Source organism: Macaca nemestrina, chromosome 8 (assembly GCF_043159975.1).
Source record: "Macaca nemestrina isolate mMacNem1 chromosome 8, mMacNem.hap1, whole genome shotgun sequence".
Classification (NCBI taxonomy): Eukaryota; Metazoa; Chordata; class Mammalia; order Primates; family Cercopithecidae; genus Macaca; species Macaca nemestrina.
In genome coordinates, this window is record NC_092132.1 from 146,619,604 (window position 1) to 146,637,014 (window position 17,411).

Below are 17,411 nucleotides of genomic sequence, written 5' to 3' on the forward strand. Positions count from 1 at the left end.
TTTGTTTCCCTAAAAATCCTAACATCTACACAGAGAAAATACCCTATACACATTTTATCATTCTTTACCACTATAGTCATACAAAGGAGTATCACAAAAGCAAAAGAACACATTTGGTTTGACTCGCAGTTCTAAATTTAATATAAAATTGCTAAAACCACCAACACAAACATGACTATGAAATATTTAACGACCTTCACCTAAATTCAAGTCACCATTCAACCACCAATACCTCTGCTCTCCTTACAGGAACTTTTCAAAAGTAAATCCTGGAATTAACAGGACAAATTTTTCTGGTGATAGAAATTAGGAAGAAATTGGTTGAAGGCTGTCCCTTGGCTGTCAAACTTTTTCTCAATAATATTTTGTATAATAAAAGCATTAAACAGATCTTTGCATTAACTTACAATCTGTCAAGCAATACTGGAGCAAGCTTTAAATATTAGCCACATTCTGTCAGGGCTGACTGACATTAAATCAGCATCAGTCTCATGTCTTGCAGCATCCACAGCTCGTCTTCTCAAAACCACTTAAGATTTCATAATTAACTCATGAAATAATGTAAGTCACCTCCTTGATCTTTGACATGAAGGGACAATTTTCCCCCAAAATATTACCTTTCCTTGACATGATTTAATCTGTGGTTAGAGTATTTAACAGAATTTCTTTCCTTCTTAGAAAATAAAATATACACATTTCCAATATGAAACACACTAACTGATAATGCTATAGCTTAACCAGGTCAAAAGCGTTTTTTTTTTTTTTTTTTGAGTTAAAAAAAGAACCTAACTACATCTTTGGACCTTATGTGAGGTGGTGTCCAGGGTCACTGGGACCCCTGCTTGGTCAGTGCAGCGGGGTACCAAAGACAGAAACCCAAGCGTTCAAAGCCCCTTCCCAACGGTTCATCCTAGTGGAAGCCATGGGCACAAAGGAATGCGGCATTCCACAGAGGGCTGTGGGGGAATGGCTGCTTGAGAACATCAAAGTGGCTCACGTCCCCCGAATATGAAGCCAGTGACTGCTCCCAGCTTCAATGCAGCACCATCCACAGCAGCCAAGGTCCAGAATCACCTGAGTGCCCATCAACAGGGGATGAAGGGGATGTGGCCCAAACATACACAGGAGCAATACTCCACCACACAGCGCAGAGCCTTGTCATCCGCGACAGCATGGATGGAGCTGGAGGACATTACATTAAGCGAACGAACCAAGCAAAGAAACAGCGCGTGTTCTCACTCATAAGCAGGAGCTGACAGCAGATCTCATGGAGGCCAAGAGTGGGTGGTCAACAGGGCTCAGCAGAGCCCACTCATAAGCAGGATGGGCAGAGGCTCGTAACAAGCACAAACACACAGCCTAATGGGAGCACAAGACCTACTATTGACAAATCAACAGGGGCATGGCAGTGGGTCATCTACTGTGTATTATCAAAACAGCTAGAAGAGAATAATTTGAACATTACCAGCACAAGGAAAAAATATTTCAAGTGAAAGACATCCCAAGTATCCAGATTTGATCAACATAGGGATGAATCAAGATATCACGTGCACTCTGAAAATATGTACATACATTATGTATCAACAAAAACAAAAACCAATGACAGAACCATTTGCGAAGCAAGTGCAGGAGAAGAATGGGAAGCCCGACATGGTGTGGCTGTGTGTCCCCACCCAAATCTCATGCTGAACTGTAACCGTGTTGGAGGTGGGCCCTGGTGGGAGGTGATTGACTTATGGGGGTGGTTTCTAATGGTTTATCACAATCCCCCAAGTGTTGTCCTCATGATAATTCTGAGATCTGGTTGGAGGTGCATGGTACCTTCCCCTTCACTCTCTCTCCCCTTCCAGCCATGTGAAGACATGCCTGCCTCCCCTTCACCTTCCACCATGATTGTAAGTTTCCCCAGTTGTAGAAGCGTGTACAGCCCACAGAACTGTATGCCAATTAAACCTTTCTTCCTTATTACCCAGCCTCAGGTAGTTCTTTATAGCAGTGGAAGAACAGTACAGTCCTCAGGACCAGCAATATTTTCCTTCTACCCAGCGGCCAACAAGGGTCCCACACCCTAGCTGATTTTCCCAAGCCTTTGCCAGAATGCTGAGGCTGTTTTGGAGATATTAACTTTCCCCATCTCTGGCAAACCAGATGGGGCATCCTATTTGCCTCTTACCACCTTTCTCAGAGAAACCCTACCTCTAAAACAGCCTCTGCCAGGGGCCTCCTTCAGCAGCAGCAAAGCTGAGTATTCCTTGCACTTTCCTTCTTCTGAACAAGTAAACATCTTAAGCTTGTTTTTCCATCTTCCCAGCTCATTGAAAAAAATATCTTATGCTTTCTATTTTCCTCACACACACACACATAGAAGAGAAGTGCCGTGAGAGCACGGGCTCTTGTTTTCCTGGATCTGAACCTGGCCCTCAAACACTAGTCGAATTCATACTAACACGATATCCAGAGGCAGAAATGCAAATATCCCCACCACTTCAAATACCCTAAGGATCTAACAGGCCGAGTGGCCCATGTAACTATGGTTTATGCTGGGCCATTCAACTGGTGTCCAAATCCCTGTCCAAGCGAGCTCTTTAATTTTGAGACTTTTCAGACAGTTTTTTTGTTGTTGTTCTGTTTTTATTAAAGGGATCTATTACAATTACAATCAAGAATATCCCAGGCCAAGTGTGGCGGCTCATGCCTGTAATCCCAGCACATTGGGAGGCCAAAGTGAGCGAATCACCCGAGGTCAGGAGTTCAAGACCAGCCTGGCCAACATGTTGAAACCCCGTCTCTACTAATACAAAAATGAACAAGCCATGGTGGCAGGCACTTATAATCCCAGCTACTCAGGAGGTTGAGGCAGGAGAATGGCGTGAATCATGAGGTGAGGCTGCAGTGAGCCAAGATCGTGCCACTGCATTCCAGCCTGGGCAACACAGCAAGACTGTCTCAAAAAAAAAAAAAAAAAAAAAAAGTAAACCAATACACCCACTTAGTTCTTCACCAATGTCAGATACATCGTTAAAAGAAAAATAATATGAAAGCATGTTTTTAAATTTCAGTGTTCAATTTAACCATATCTTTTAAGAAGATATGAAGATAGAAGTTCCCCAAGGATTGGGGGAGAAAAAAGCAGTTAAGAAAATTTTAAAACCTCTGGAGAAAAACGAATATGGGGTAAGACCTCAAGGCGAAGCTTTATCTTTGCACTTCGATTTCAAAAGAACAGAGACGCCCAAAATATGAACTCTCCCATCTGCATTTTATATTCCTCTATGTCTTTTGAAAGGCTGGAGATGGGATCCCAGGTTCCAAAGTGCCTGGCCATGGCTCACATCAGGTGGCATCTTTCACAGCCTTTTACTCCCCTGACTGTGCCTAGAGAGCTCTGTGGCCCAATTTACACAAAAAGGTCCAAATTTACACATGTTCATCACTTTGAGCAAAGTCTCAAGAAATGAGACAAATATTGACACTCCACAGAAGCAAGTATTCTCTTCCAAAAAGTCAAGTGTCAGGTTCCCATGAGCCAGGCAGTTTGGTTACAGAAAGTACTGGCTGACTTGCTGGTTTAGTGTTAAATGCATTTAAAATGTTAAGTGATCCGGCCCCCCTCACAGTGGGTGTGCGCGTTGAGCTGGCTGCAGTGGTGATGCTCACTGACCACGTTCTTTCCTTTGGTTTTGCTTCAAGCAGCGCACCCCACATCCAAGAAGAGACCATAGGATGGCATCGAGGTCTAGGACTGTTCTAAGGAGAGCTGCAGGCCAACCGCCTTGTCTGCAAATAGTCTCTCATTTCAGAGGAAATCACTGAACAGAGTTCATAACACGTGAATTTTAAAAATTCATATTTCTAATTTCATCCCATTAGAACTTTTGAAGAACAGATGTGCACCTGATCCAACTCAATGAGAGGAAACTCGGACAGTCCCTCACAGGTCCTCGGCCTCCGCCTCCCACCTAGAAAACGTCAGCTCAAGCCGATCACAGCACAGTGTGATTTTCTGTAAATAATGTGCACGCCTGCATCTGAGCTGAGGTGTGAATGTCTGGAATGTGCCTGCCAGGCCCAGGAGGAACTGCACCAGCTGTGGGGACACAAGCCGCTAAGGAATCCGATTTGGAAGGAAATCAAGGCAACTAAAACCAGTTCCACGGTTTTTTCTTGGCAGGGCTTGACCAGGCAAACTGTTGTCACTGTTGCTAATTCATGGTAAGTGGGATGGGGACTTAACAGTAAGTGATTAGAGCAATTACTGAATTTCCTGTTCAATTACAATGGCATAGATTCCTGAGAATGGAAGAACTGTTGCCCAGGAATAGAGTTCAACAGGTCCTCCCCACGCCCCAGGAAACATGGCATTTCCTCGCACCTCCGCTTTGGTCCCCCGGCCACCAGCCTCCTGATCTCGGCCATCTGATGGCATCACTCCCCACAGCTGGAAACAACTGACCTCCTGTCACCCTCCCAACTACCCTGTCTTCCTCCAGCCCAGCATAGTCAGGGATGCCCACATACAGGACCAAGAAACCAGGGTTATCCTAAACCAGTGCCTGCATTCAAAGTACTCCACAGCAGGACAATCACCAATGGCCAATAATCCCAGAATCTTCCACCTCAAAACGGGAGCACATTTAGATTCAAGTTGACAACACTGCATTCTCTTTGCCATGTACACATGGAGGCACGTCAGGTTCCACCTAAAGCTATCATCAGGTTCCACGCTGCCCAGGGGCCCAAGCCTAGTCACTCTGCATGATCTCAATTCACCACCCACAGAGAAGCCTGCAGTTTTCTTCTGGTGCACGGTGTGGATGGTGGATGCATTTCCCCTGAAGACTTGGAGACGGGAGCCTGGCCAAGGAGGCCAGTCAGCAAGGCCCGGACTTGCCCTTCTGCTGTCTACACACAGTACCCAAGTCTAGCAGTGCTGACTCTGTGGTGGGATCCATCTGGGCCTGCAGAGGACCCGGGGCACAGGAACCGTGCAGCCTGGCTGCAGCCAGAGGCCTAAGGCATCCCCACGAGGCTCTCTAGCCAAGGTGCCTTCACCACAGGCAGAACCATGCAAGAGAACTGCCTGCTGAACTGGAAACGTCCCAATCTGCTCAGCCAACACTGAAAGACGACAGCCACCTACAGCTGCTGAGCCCCAAAGTGTGGCCACTGGGCCTGAAGGGCTGAATCTGGAATTTAATCTGTGAAGTTCTTTTCAAATGTGTTTAGCTATGTAATCAAATCTTTATTCTAATTAAATGTAAAGGAGCCTCTGGCTATGGGCTCCCTTGTCGGGCATCACAGCTCCAGGGAGTAAGAATGGGAAGGAGAGGCCCAGAGCCTCTCTGCATTCTCCAAGCTAATTCAACATATCATCATAAGGAAAGGCACTCCAGCAGGAGAGGTGTGTATGGAAAGAATGGGGTTGCCTCTGACACAAGCATGATCCCCATGGCATCACAACTGCCTCAGCCAACAAGCAAAAGACAATGATGCCCACCTCGACAGGCCACCGGATGTGAAGACGCACCCCAAGCCCTAGTCCCACAGCAGCCAGAGACCACCCGCTGCTCGTCCCAGGTAAAACAGGCAGAGCTTCCCGAGCCCTCAAAAAGAGGAAGAATTAAGGCAATTCCCGTGATTCCCACGACATACATGACACTCCTCACAGACAGACAGACTTCGCTGTGAATGTGCAGAGGACGGTGCAGTCCCTAGGTGGGCTGCTTCTTCCATGGATCGGGGAAGAAACCAGATCCGTTTCCTTGTAGGAGAATCATTTGTACCGTGATTAGACAGAAGATAGAAGGTGGCTGATGTTATCAAATCACCAAGCACCGCACGGCTGCTTCTCCAAGGAGGACCTGGAAACTTGCAGCCACCGGCGTAGGGGCCGCAGTGTTTACAATGGAGACACGGGTGACTGAGGTCTGGCTTCCTCAGGGAAGCTAAATTTGAACTTTCACCACTGAGGAATCGGTCATTTACAGTCACTCACCCTCAATGCAGAAGAGGGCTCAAGACACTGCACCAGACTTCAACACTCAGGGTTAGCGTCAGGGTTAAATTCACAAGTTTTACAAAATGTATTTACTTGGGATGCCAGAAGAGATGTAGCTTCACAAACACCGCCCCCCCCCCATAAGGGTTTGCTTAGCTCTTTCACCAGTGGATCCCACCAACAGATGACACATCCACACCTCGTCCATGGCAGCACAGAAAACCACTTGGAAGACGGCCACTCCCACCAAGCTTCCTGGCTTTGGTGTTTAAAATCTGCATCTCAAGCTACCAATGAGTTTCTACACAGAATTGGAAAGAACTGCTTTAAAGTTCATATGGAACCAAAAAAGAGCCTGCATCACCAAGACAATCCTAAGTCAAAAGAACAAAGCTGGAGGCATCACACTACCTGACTTCAAACTATACTACAAGGCTACAGTAACCAAAACAGCATGGTACTGGTACCAAAACAGAGATATAGACCAATGGAACAGAACAGAGTCCTCAGAAATAATACCACACATCTACAGCCATCTGATCTTTGACAAACCTGAGAGAAACAAGAAATGGGGAAAGGATTCCCTATTTAATTAATGGTGCTGGGAAAATTGGCTAGCCATAAGTAGAAAGCTGAAACTGGATCCTTTCCTTACTCCTTATACGAAAATTAATTCAAGATGGATTAGAGACTTAAATGTTAGACCTAATACCATAAAAACCCTAGAGGAAAACCTAGGTAGTACCATTCAGGACATAGGCATGGGCAAAGACTTCATGTCTAAAACACCAAAAGCAACGGCAGCAAAAGCCAAAATTGACAAATGGGATCTCATTAAACTAAAGAGCTTCTGCACAGCAAAAGAAACTACCATCAGAGTGAACAGGCAACCTACAGAATGGGAGAAAATGTTTGCAATCTACTCATCTGACAAAGGGCTAATATCCAGAACCTACATAGAACTCAAACAAATTTACAAGAAAAAAACAACCCCATCCAAAAGTGGGCAAAGGATATGAACAGACATTTCTCGAAAGAAGACATTCATACAGCCAACAGACACATGAAAAAATGCTCATCATCACTGGCCATCAGAGAAATGCAAATCAAAACCACAATGAGATACCATCTCACACCAGTTAGAATGGCGATCATTAAAAAGTCAGGAAACAACAGGTGCTGGAGAGGATGTGGAGAAATAGGAACACTTTTACACTGTTGGTGGGATTGTAAACTAGTTCAACCATTATGGAAAACAGTATGGCGATTCCTCAAGGATCTAGAACTAGATGTACCATATGACCCAGCCATCCCATTACTGGGTATATAACCAAAGGATTATAAATCATGCTGCTATAAAGACACATGCACACGTATGTTTATTGCGGCACTATTCACAATAGCAAAGACTTGGAATCAACCCAAATGTCCATCAGTGGCAGACTGGATTAAGAAAATGTGGCACATATACACCATGGAATACTATGCAGCCATCAAAAAGGATGAGTTTGTGTCCTTTGTAGGGACACGGATGCAGCTGGAAACCATCATTCTTAGCAAACTATCACAAGAACAGAAAACCAAACACCGCATGTTCTCACTCATAGGTGGGAACTGAACAATGAGATCACTTGGACTCGGGAAGGGGGACATCACACACCGGAGCCTATTATGGGGAGGGGGGAGGGGGGAGGGATTGCATTGGGAGTTATACCTGATGTAAATGACGAGTAGTTGGGTGCTGACGAGTTGATGGGTGCAGCACAGCAACATGGCACAAGTGTACATATGTAACAAACCTGCACGTTATGCACATGTACCCTAGAACTTAAAGTATAATAATTTTAAAAAAAGCATAAAAAAAATCTGCATCTCATACGTGAGATTACACTCCTCTGAACATCAGACATTGCGACTGTCATTTCACCCAAAAGAGCTTTAGGAAATGACACGTGGCCCAGACGCCAGAGGATGCCGGCTGTCTTACTGTAGCCTAATTCCTTTGTGCCTGTATGGAGGCTTCACAGATACAGCCCGGTCACATTAATGACCATATGAGAAGCTCAGGGCATAGACGAACTCAGTACTGAATTTTTCCACATTTATCGCCCTTTTGTTTTATCCAGAAGACAGCTGAGAAAAGCTGGGGCAGATCATCTCCTCGAGTGTAATGACTCCAGCCACTTCACCCCAGGTCACCCCTGTCACATGCTTTTAAGAAACCAAAGCAATTCTGTTCTCTTCACTCTGGGTTCCAAGTACCAAATTCCTCCGTTTTATCAATTAGATTATCAAGCAGCCATTTGTAATCTGGAATGCAATCTGATACAAAATTTAAAGTTAATTTAGGTTGCTGTAATAGCTTATTTACGTTATAGACAAGGCATGAATGAAAACTAATCTGTTTGTTCATAGGACCAATTTTGTAAACAATCCAATTATTCAAGCAATGATTGTCTTCAGTCAGATGCAAATTTGCTCATAAAAGATTTTCCAGCAGGAATTTTTAAATCCATGGTCTGTATTTCCTGAGCGTGTCTCTGCACCTCCCCAAGTGCACAGCAGGACTTCCCAGGGCATCCCATCAGCAGACCCACTGAACAGAGTAAGCCCGCAGCCCCCAGCCCAGGAATCAAGTCCGAGCCCCAGCAGCCGCTCGTCCAGCCGGGGCTTCCTTACCCAGCACAGCACCCAGAGGTCTCCCAGGTTTAATGCCACATGTGTGTGGAAAATAGAGTGCTGGAAGGAGCACAGTGGACATTCTACAAATGCAAATTCCCTCCTGGAACAGCCCAGCAACCCTCTGTACCTTCCTCAAAGTACCCACGCCCGGCTGGCATAGAGAGTCTAATGGGGTGCCTGGGAATCATCATTTAACATGATTCTGATGAATACAAAAGTTTGAGAGGCCAGTCAGCGACAGGCTGCCGTGGCCTCCACACATCTGCAGGCTCTGAAGAGACACAGATTCAGGTAACAGGCCAGACAGGACAAGGATGGGGAGGTGGAGGGCAAATTCCATGGACCACCAACCACCCCACCATCCCCACTGAGACTCTGTGATTTAAGGAGAGGCAAAGCCAGGGAGAAAAGATGCCCGCACTACGCGAGGGACGGAAATTTCACCTGAAGTGCGCAGCATGTGTCTGAGGGCCAAGGTTGGGCAAGCCGGGAGCACAGAACAGGGTTCACAGGCCCAGAGGTGACCCCCAGACCCCACGCAGATCTCCCAAGCACTGCCTGTGTCTCCTGCCTGGTTTATTTCCTGCCCCCCTTCTACTGTGTTGGTTTCTCAGCTGCCCCCTGAAATGCACGACCTCCGCCCCCCACCACCACACCCGCCTCTCTAGAAGTTTGGTGGACTGAAAACAGCAGGGGGTGTAAGAGCTGGGCTCTGGGGCCAACGTCCTGCCTGAGACATTAGTTCCACCCCACCCGGCTGTGATGTGAGCCCCTGAGAGTTCTCAAATGTGAGATGGGAAGGTAACTGAATCCACGTCCCAGAGCGGCTGTGGAGACTGAGATCACATGCTGCCACACCTCGGCATCCAGCACACGTGGGACCCCAGCTGTGTTGCCCCTGATGGGAATCCCTCTATGCCCCCTCTGCCACCAGAGCCAACTCCCAGCAGTAGCTGTGGAGGGTATGTCCTCTATTCCCACTCCACTCACCTCCCATCGCTCCACTCAGTGACCTGCCACGCAGTGGCCACCAGCAAATCTGGCCCCATTGGATAACCGGCCACCACATCTCCCCCACACTTTGGGGCGTCTTCCACTTCCGGTTGTGAAGGGGGCCCAGAAACCGCCCTCAAGGGCGCTCACCTGTTCCTTATTGCACGTAATTACCTGCCACGCAGGACCACCAGCAAACCCGGCTCCACCATCCAGGCTCCGGTGGATAACTGAACCCCACCCCATCCCCCACCTTGGGGCGTCTACCACTTGCGGTTGCGAAGGGGACCCAGAAACCGCCCTCAAGGGCGCTCGCCTGTTTCTTATTGCACGTAATGACCTGCCACGCAGGACCACTAGCAAACCTGGCTCCACCATCCAGGTTCTGGTGGGTAACTCCCCCCGTCCCCCGCTTCTTCCTGCGGTGTTTGGGAGGCTCAGAAACTGCCCTCCAAGGGCACTCATCTGTTCCTTATTGCACTAATACCTCGTTTACAGAAATCCACTTTGACTTCCAGCACTGCAGGTGTGACAATTTAGGAATCCTGCTTGCTTGCAAGCTCCAAGAACTTGAGGTCACGTCCACCTCACCAGCATCCCAGAGACCCAGCACTGTCCCACTGTGTTTAAAATTCGAAAATACGCTTTCAAAATGCTATTGGCATTTGGTTTGCGCATAAAATGCTAAAAACCTTCAAGTGAAGCAAATATCTTCAACAGTTTGATTCAATCCTAACATGTGAGTTACACATCTGCTAAGTTGTAAAACCTCATGCATTTATAACATTTTATGTATGGTCAAATAGTTCATTAATGTAAATTACAAGAATCTCTAAGAGGTTTTTTTCTGGCATTAGATGACCAAAGGAAAACTGGGTTCTGGCTGGCTTGCGGGCCTGTAGAGGCAGACATATCTGCTGACACAACCAAGCTCCTTCCCACTGACGTGGCCTCATCCCAGGCCCCTCACCCGCATCCCCGCAGGCCCCTGGAGGAGCAAGCTGACCTGCCTACATGTCTCAAATGCACAGCTGTTGCTCACGCTGCAGATGGAGCTCAAGGCACCAGCAGGCCACCACGCTAAAAATACCACGCAGCGTCCACGCCAGGTGACGGTGGTTTTCACTCCATCCCAAAGCCCCATGTATGAGTTTACAGCCGTGACTACTAAATGGAATTTTAGACCCTCAAGACATACTTTGTTTGCTTTTATGCAACAAAGTTAAAAGACTATCACTCAGATATAGGCTCTGAAGCTGTGGAATAATTATTTGGGAACAGATCCTCTGCCACATCAGGATAAGCACTTGGGACAACACCCCATGGCCTTGATCCACACAAACCCATTCAGACCAGAGGCCTCCCGCACTTCTCTGGAATTTCTGTGGATTTCTGTAAACGAGGTATTAGTGCAATAAGGAACAGATGGGTGCCCTTGGAGGGCAGTTTCTGAGCCTCCCAGCCACACGGCCACATTCAGGCTGAAGCCGCCCCACCTCCAGAAACACTGTCCCTTGCCGAGTTGTGCCTGACTTCTCCCTTTTTCCAGAACTTAACAAAACCTGAAAGGACAGGTCTGTGTAGAAAAACAAACTACTTGCGATTCATCTTCCCAGTTCAGGCTACAGGAACCTCATTTCAGCCCTCACTGTGTTCTGACTGTGGCTTGGTTCCCATAAGAAATAAAGTCAGAATTCCAGTCCCTGTCTCCTGGGCAGTGTGGCAGGCATATATACCTTCATTTATATGAGGAAAGGCGTGGCGAGCCCCCTTCCTTCAGTAAAACTGCACAGTTCCCCGAACCCTGATGTCATCCCCCTCACACCACTGTGAACACCGGGACAGAGCACGTTTCAATGCGTGCACCTTCGTGGGCTAGTTTTCTATTTCTCCACTAAATCACCCCAATTTAGCACCCTAAGCACTGACTTATTTTCTCACGTTTCTGGAAGCTGGAGTTCAAAACAGGTCCCACCAGCTAACGTCGAGGTGTCGGCAGGGCTGGCTCTGGGGAAGCGACCGTCTCCTTTCCTCCCACAGCCTCTAGAGGCTTCCGCATCCCCTGGTCCATATCGCACCTACTGTCTTCAGGACCCACAGGGGCCCTGGCAGAAATATCAGGAACCCGGGCTCCAATGCTAGGGCCAAGCCTCCCCCACCCTCTCAGCTCCTCACGCATGCCCGTGCAAGCTAATATAGATTCCACTTTAACTAGTGTCACCTGTGTAAGTGCCCAGCTGTGAACTGGTTAATCTTGCCCACACAGACCCCGGGAATAAACTCACAGGCCATGGACCACTCCACAAGCAATGAGTGACCACCTGCTCGGGGATCTCCATGGCCCAACAGAGCCCTCCGGTGCCTCCCTATGGGCTCAGGGACCAGCAGCCGGGGTCTGCCGCGCCAGAGGGCCCTGGATAAAAAAGACAGCTCCCATATCAGGAGGCACCCGCCCACGGTTGGGTTCCCGGTACTTTAAATAGCCCAGGTGGACAAGCCGCGCCGCGTGCAACTCCATCACCAGAATAACGACTGCACGTGGCGAGTGCATGGGTGGCCACCCCTCAGCCCAGCTGGCCGCACTAAGCACATCTCCACTGTGACACCCAATCAGACTCAGCTGCTGGCACAGTCCAGGCATCAGCCCCCCAAGAACATTCTGGATCACAATTCACAGTAGTGATTGCGATCAGGGCCACACGTGGCTGAATGTATTTACAGGAGGACGCCGCAGCCGATCTGGCTGGACTGAGAGCATTTCCCACTGTACATTCTTACAACATCATTTTATTTGCACTTTATTAAAATTTTATGGCTTTTTTCTGCCTATCTACTTTATGGGAGTGTTTCTTGTTCTTATGACTGCAGTGATACTGCGAGCTACAACTATCAATGTGTAAAATTAAACATTTCACAAGCAAGCAGCCAGAGGCACCTAACCCGGAGGCCTGTTTTCTTCTCTGAGCCAAACCTACATTGGACTCAAAGAAAACGGCACACGGAGAGGGGCTGGATCTCCAGCGCCCATTCCTAGGGGGCCTCCTGGGGAGCAGATATGGAGGAAGAAGCCCTGGGCAACTGCACTGTCCTACTAAAGAAATGTGCATTTGGGTAAATGTAAGCACCAGACTTAAGAGATTAAGCAAACCATGAAAAGAAACCACTAATCACAGCTTCTCCAAAACAGAACTAAACTCCCTTTAGTTTCAATTGGAAAAGCAGAAGTGATGATCAGGATACAAAAAAAATGACAAAGTATGTGAACACAGGAGAATGAACAAGGACCACTGTCTCTTCCTGTGTCAGTGGGAGCCTCGCATCTAAGCTGGATTTAGAAGGTTGCTACTTTGGACTGAAAGTTATCCCCACCCCTAGTTAGTAAGCAAGTGGAGTAGAACGCTTCAATTATTTCAAGGTTTACGGGTAAAACTCTGCAACTCTCAAAACCATTTTAATCGGTGTGAATTTTAAAGTGACTCAATCTGTTGGCTGGAGTATCTAACGGCTTAACCATGGGGTCATGTTGGAAAATTTTTCCAATTGCTTTTGTTTTTCCCTACTGAAGATGGATTTGAACGTTCTCGCAGTTTCCAGTTGGCTGGTTCTGATGTTTGGTCCTGAGGAGGCCCAAGTACCCAGAGAGGAAGAATCTGAAACCTCAAGACACTCGAGTGCTGTCTGGGGAGATGGAGACTCCAACCCCAGGGCCACTGATGGACTCAGCACGGGTGCAGGGCCGCCCGACGCAAGGGCCACATATTTGCCGCTTACAAAACAACATAAGCACACACCCTCAGGTGTGCACACATGCTCTGTACACGCTCACGTCTGTCCATGCCAATACCAGCACACACCCCCAGGTGTGCACACATGTTCTGTACATGCTTACGTATGTCCGTGCCAACAACAGCACACACAACCCCCGGGTGTGCACACACGCTCTGTACACATCTGTCCCCACCAACACCAGCACACACCTCCAGGGGTGTACACACGTTCTGCACATACTCATGTCTGTCCATGCCAACAACAGCACACACCCCTGAGGTGTGCACACACGCTCTTTACACATCTGTCCCCACCAACACCAACACACACCCCCAGGGGTGCACGCACGCTCTGCACATACTCATGTCTGTCCCTGCAGCCTGAGTCAAACAGTCACAGAGAGGCAGAGGAGGAGGAGGAAGGACGCGATGGGCACTGAGGTCCTGGGCCGGTTCCCCTCCCTACCTCAGGAGAGACCCCTCATGTGATTCTGCCGTCACCCACCCTTCCGCCTCCATCCTCGGTCCTCCCACATGGATCAGGAGGACGCCCACTGCACAGAGCTGTGATGAGCATGAACAGAAGATGGCAGGAGCTCATGCCAAGGTGCTGAGCACAGGGTCTACAGAGTGCTTCTTTCTGCTGTGGCTGACATCATCAAACAAGAGGCTGACATGGCTTCCAGAGAGAAAGTCACTCGCTGAGAAACTGAAACGTGTGACCTAGGAGCCTGTGAAGGTCTAAGAACAAACCAACAAACCAAAGTTTTGTTTGTTTTTCAAACACCATAGCCTGTTTTTTACTTTTTTTAATGCTCTACCTTGGGTATCATTTAGTTTAATTTCAAATTAAGTCCAATAAATACACAAAATCACAGGACTGAGCATGGAGCATTGTTTCACTTCATGTCCTCCAGCCTTTAGGACACATTAAGGAAAGACATGATTCCAGGATTCCCATTAGAAAGGCTGCCCTGAGGCACCTGTTGCAGCAGCCAAATTGCAGCTGTTGATGCTGCCCCCAAGCTGCTTGGATGAAGCAGAAGATTCCGGAGGTCTCCTCTCTTCTGCCCCTCGCCCAGAAGAGGTGAGGGGAGAAAGGTGAGAGAAGACAGGAAGAAGGAGGAGGGAGGGAGGGAGAGAGGAGGGGAGAGGTAGGGAGACGGGGGGGGGCTCAGGGGGAGAGAGGAGGGGGAGGGAGGGAGAGGGGAGGGGGGAGGGAGGAAGAGAGGAAGGGAGAGGGAGGGAGGAGGGGCATGTTCCACCCACCAAGGCAGCTGCACTGCAGAGAGAATGGAGGGTGTGTTGCCTCTCAGGACAGCAAGTTCATGCTGTTTATAACTGTTAGCATAAACAGTGACCAGCTGAGGACAGACTTGGCTTCCATGGAATTCACAGATTCCAGTCATTAAAAATCCCTTCTGAGTTTTCATCTGGAAAACTTTGCAACTGTATTTAGGGACAAGAGGCAGAAGATGAAGCCAACACAATTGGGCTCAAACTGCCATCCTTTTCCTTCTCTCCGCATCCAGGACCCGCCCTGAGCCCCTGAGTGTGAAGACCCGGAGCTGCCTAGCCCAAGGGCGCGGCCCCTGACCAGAGGAGGGAGCTGCACAGGGGGGCCCCCAGCACGTGGATGGCAGGATCTGTGCTATCTCAGTCCCCGGGTCCCAAGCAGAGAAGGTCTGGGGCTCCCAGCTGAAGCTTTGCTGTCTCTTCTGTCACCAAAGTCCAGAAGGACTGAGTGGGACCAACGCCGGACCTGCCGGTTCCTCGGTGGCTGCCAATGTGGCCCTCAGGTTGCGGGTGAGACCCTCTAGGGGAGCCCAGACAGCAGTGAGAATCACAGGCAGGAGTGCTCCAGGGGCCCCAAAACACAAGTGCAGCCTGAGGAAGGCAGTGCCCGCTCAGATCCCCGTCCAGGCTTGTGTGCCACACTCGAGAGGCACACGGCACCAGAATATGGTGCTTTAAGTGGCTTTGTGGGGTGTAGGAACACAAAGTGGGGCCTCAAGTGGCTCAGAAGTCACTCCCACCAGCCCGCGGGGACCCGGGCGGCCCCTCTGGTCGTGGCTGGAGTCTCTCCAGGGCAGGCTCCAAAGTCCCGCGGAGGAGGTGAGCCTAGGTCTTGCTCTGACCTGAGGGAGGCCCCTGACAAGTATCCTGAACATGCAGCCACACAGCTGGCTGACTCATCTGAAGGGACCTGCTGAGCCATGAGCCAGGGATGGCTGGAGAGAGCTCAACTAACACACGATCCCTGCCCAGGCGCCCACGTGGGGCTCCCACTAGAAAACTACGGAAGCTGTGAAGACGGAGGTGTGCATGGGGCTGTGAGAACCCAGGGAGGAGCCGCAATGGGGACCTGGAGGGACAGAGGGCTGGGCCCCACAAGCAAATGAGGGAGGCCCTCAGTGCCATGAAGACCCCCTGCACCCACCGCTTCAGGCCTGGCTGGCAGCACGACCTTGGCTGCAGGGGCCCAGGAGCACGTGTGTTTGGCAGGAGCTGCCCTCCTGGAGCCGCACTATGGGTACCATCATTTTACAGGCAGGTACCTGATATCAATGATGACAATCAACCATGCCACTCTGAATTACAGCCATGTCCTCAGCGGGTCACTATTTACGCTGACAATTACCAAGAGCTTGAACTCGCTGTTCCAAGAGGCAATAAGCCCTTCATTATCACTGCGGCAAGCCTCTGTGCGGCCCTCCTCCTCCACCGCTTCCCGTCGGGGCAACCTGAAGTCCCATGACGGTGACTCAGAGCCAGCCCAGTAGCTTCAGTGCAGGAAAAATCACAAAATCTCAAACACATCCTAAACATGGGCAGCTGGTAGGAGCTGATTCCTAAATTAAACCTGTTCGGAGGCTTTCTGGGCTAGCACAGCTCTGATCACAGGCTTGCGCTTTCTGCTCCCCTTGAAGGGCGGCCAGGAGGCCAGGCTCTGCCATTCTGCAGGCTCCACTAGGTGGAGTCCGCCCTGTGGCCTCGGTGTCCTGTGCCAGACAGTGTGACCGCCGCCCGCAGTGAACACTCGGCACAGCAGAGCAGGCTTGGGGAAGAACAGAAAGTGACCTCTAAGCCTGCAGAAGACGCTAAGCCACGCATGGCCTCACGCGCACTGCGTGTCAATCACGGCCTAAGCAGGCAACAGTTCTTAATAGTTCCAGTAAATGCAAAGGTCGCCCTGGAAAACTGCGTGAACCTTTCTGACTACTCACAGGTGGAGAGCCACTGCCTGAGACACAAAGGTAAAGAATTAACCTGAAACTGCATATTATAAAACTTATTTTTAAATGATGGTGCTTAATTGAAAAGACTCCCAAAGAATACTGCATTAGAAAGTGACAGAGTGAAACTGTGAGGCTGACCACAGGAGTCCCTGGAAATTTCACCAAATGTTGTGTCAAAACTGGGAAACAGAAGAACCGCACCTGACGAAACATTCGATTAATCACTCGAGTCCTCCCCACATACGAAGCTATGTTAAAAACTGTTCCCAGAAGGTAAAGTGAGCAGGAGGGCTGTGAACACACAAAGAAAGAGCCACTTCATCCACGGACCACGACAAAAGAAACGCTAACGAGTGCCGACGACACGCTGGAGTCCAGGACTCCAGGCGCAGCTGTGAAGCTGACACTCAGGGTCCCACTGTCCAGATGGGAAGCCAGGGTGGAAACACCAGGGAACCTGTCCCAGGGTGCAGAGCCAGTGAACGGTGGTTCATACTGGGCCAATCCCAGCTGCCAGGCTTTGGGGCTCCTGGGGACAGAATCCTGTTGACTTCACTCTGGGGTGCGAGAGGTGGCAGCATACCCCAAAGGCACCGGGAGAAGTGGTGTTACCCTCCATCCCCTGTCCCCGGCATTACCCTCCGTCCCCTGTCCCCAGGTTGCTCACCATCCTCCTCACCTCCAGGCCCCTCTTCCTGTCCTCCCTCATTTTCCTGTTCACCCAGAGCACGT

At 49.4% G+C, this 17,411-nt stretch overlaps 1 pseudogene; it reads right to left on the reverse strand.

The window, feature by feature from the left end:
* Positions 1 to 15,050: 15,050 nt before the first annotated feature.
* On the reverse strand, positions 15,051 to 16,433 carry LOC139355711 (uncharacterized; annotated as a pseudogene).
* Between the last annotated feature and the right edge of the window lie 978 nt (positions 16,434 to 17,411).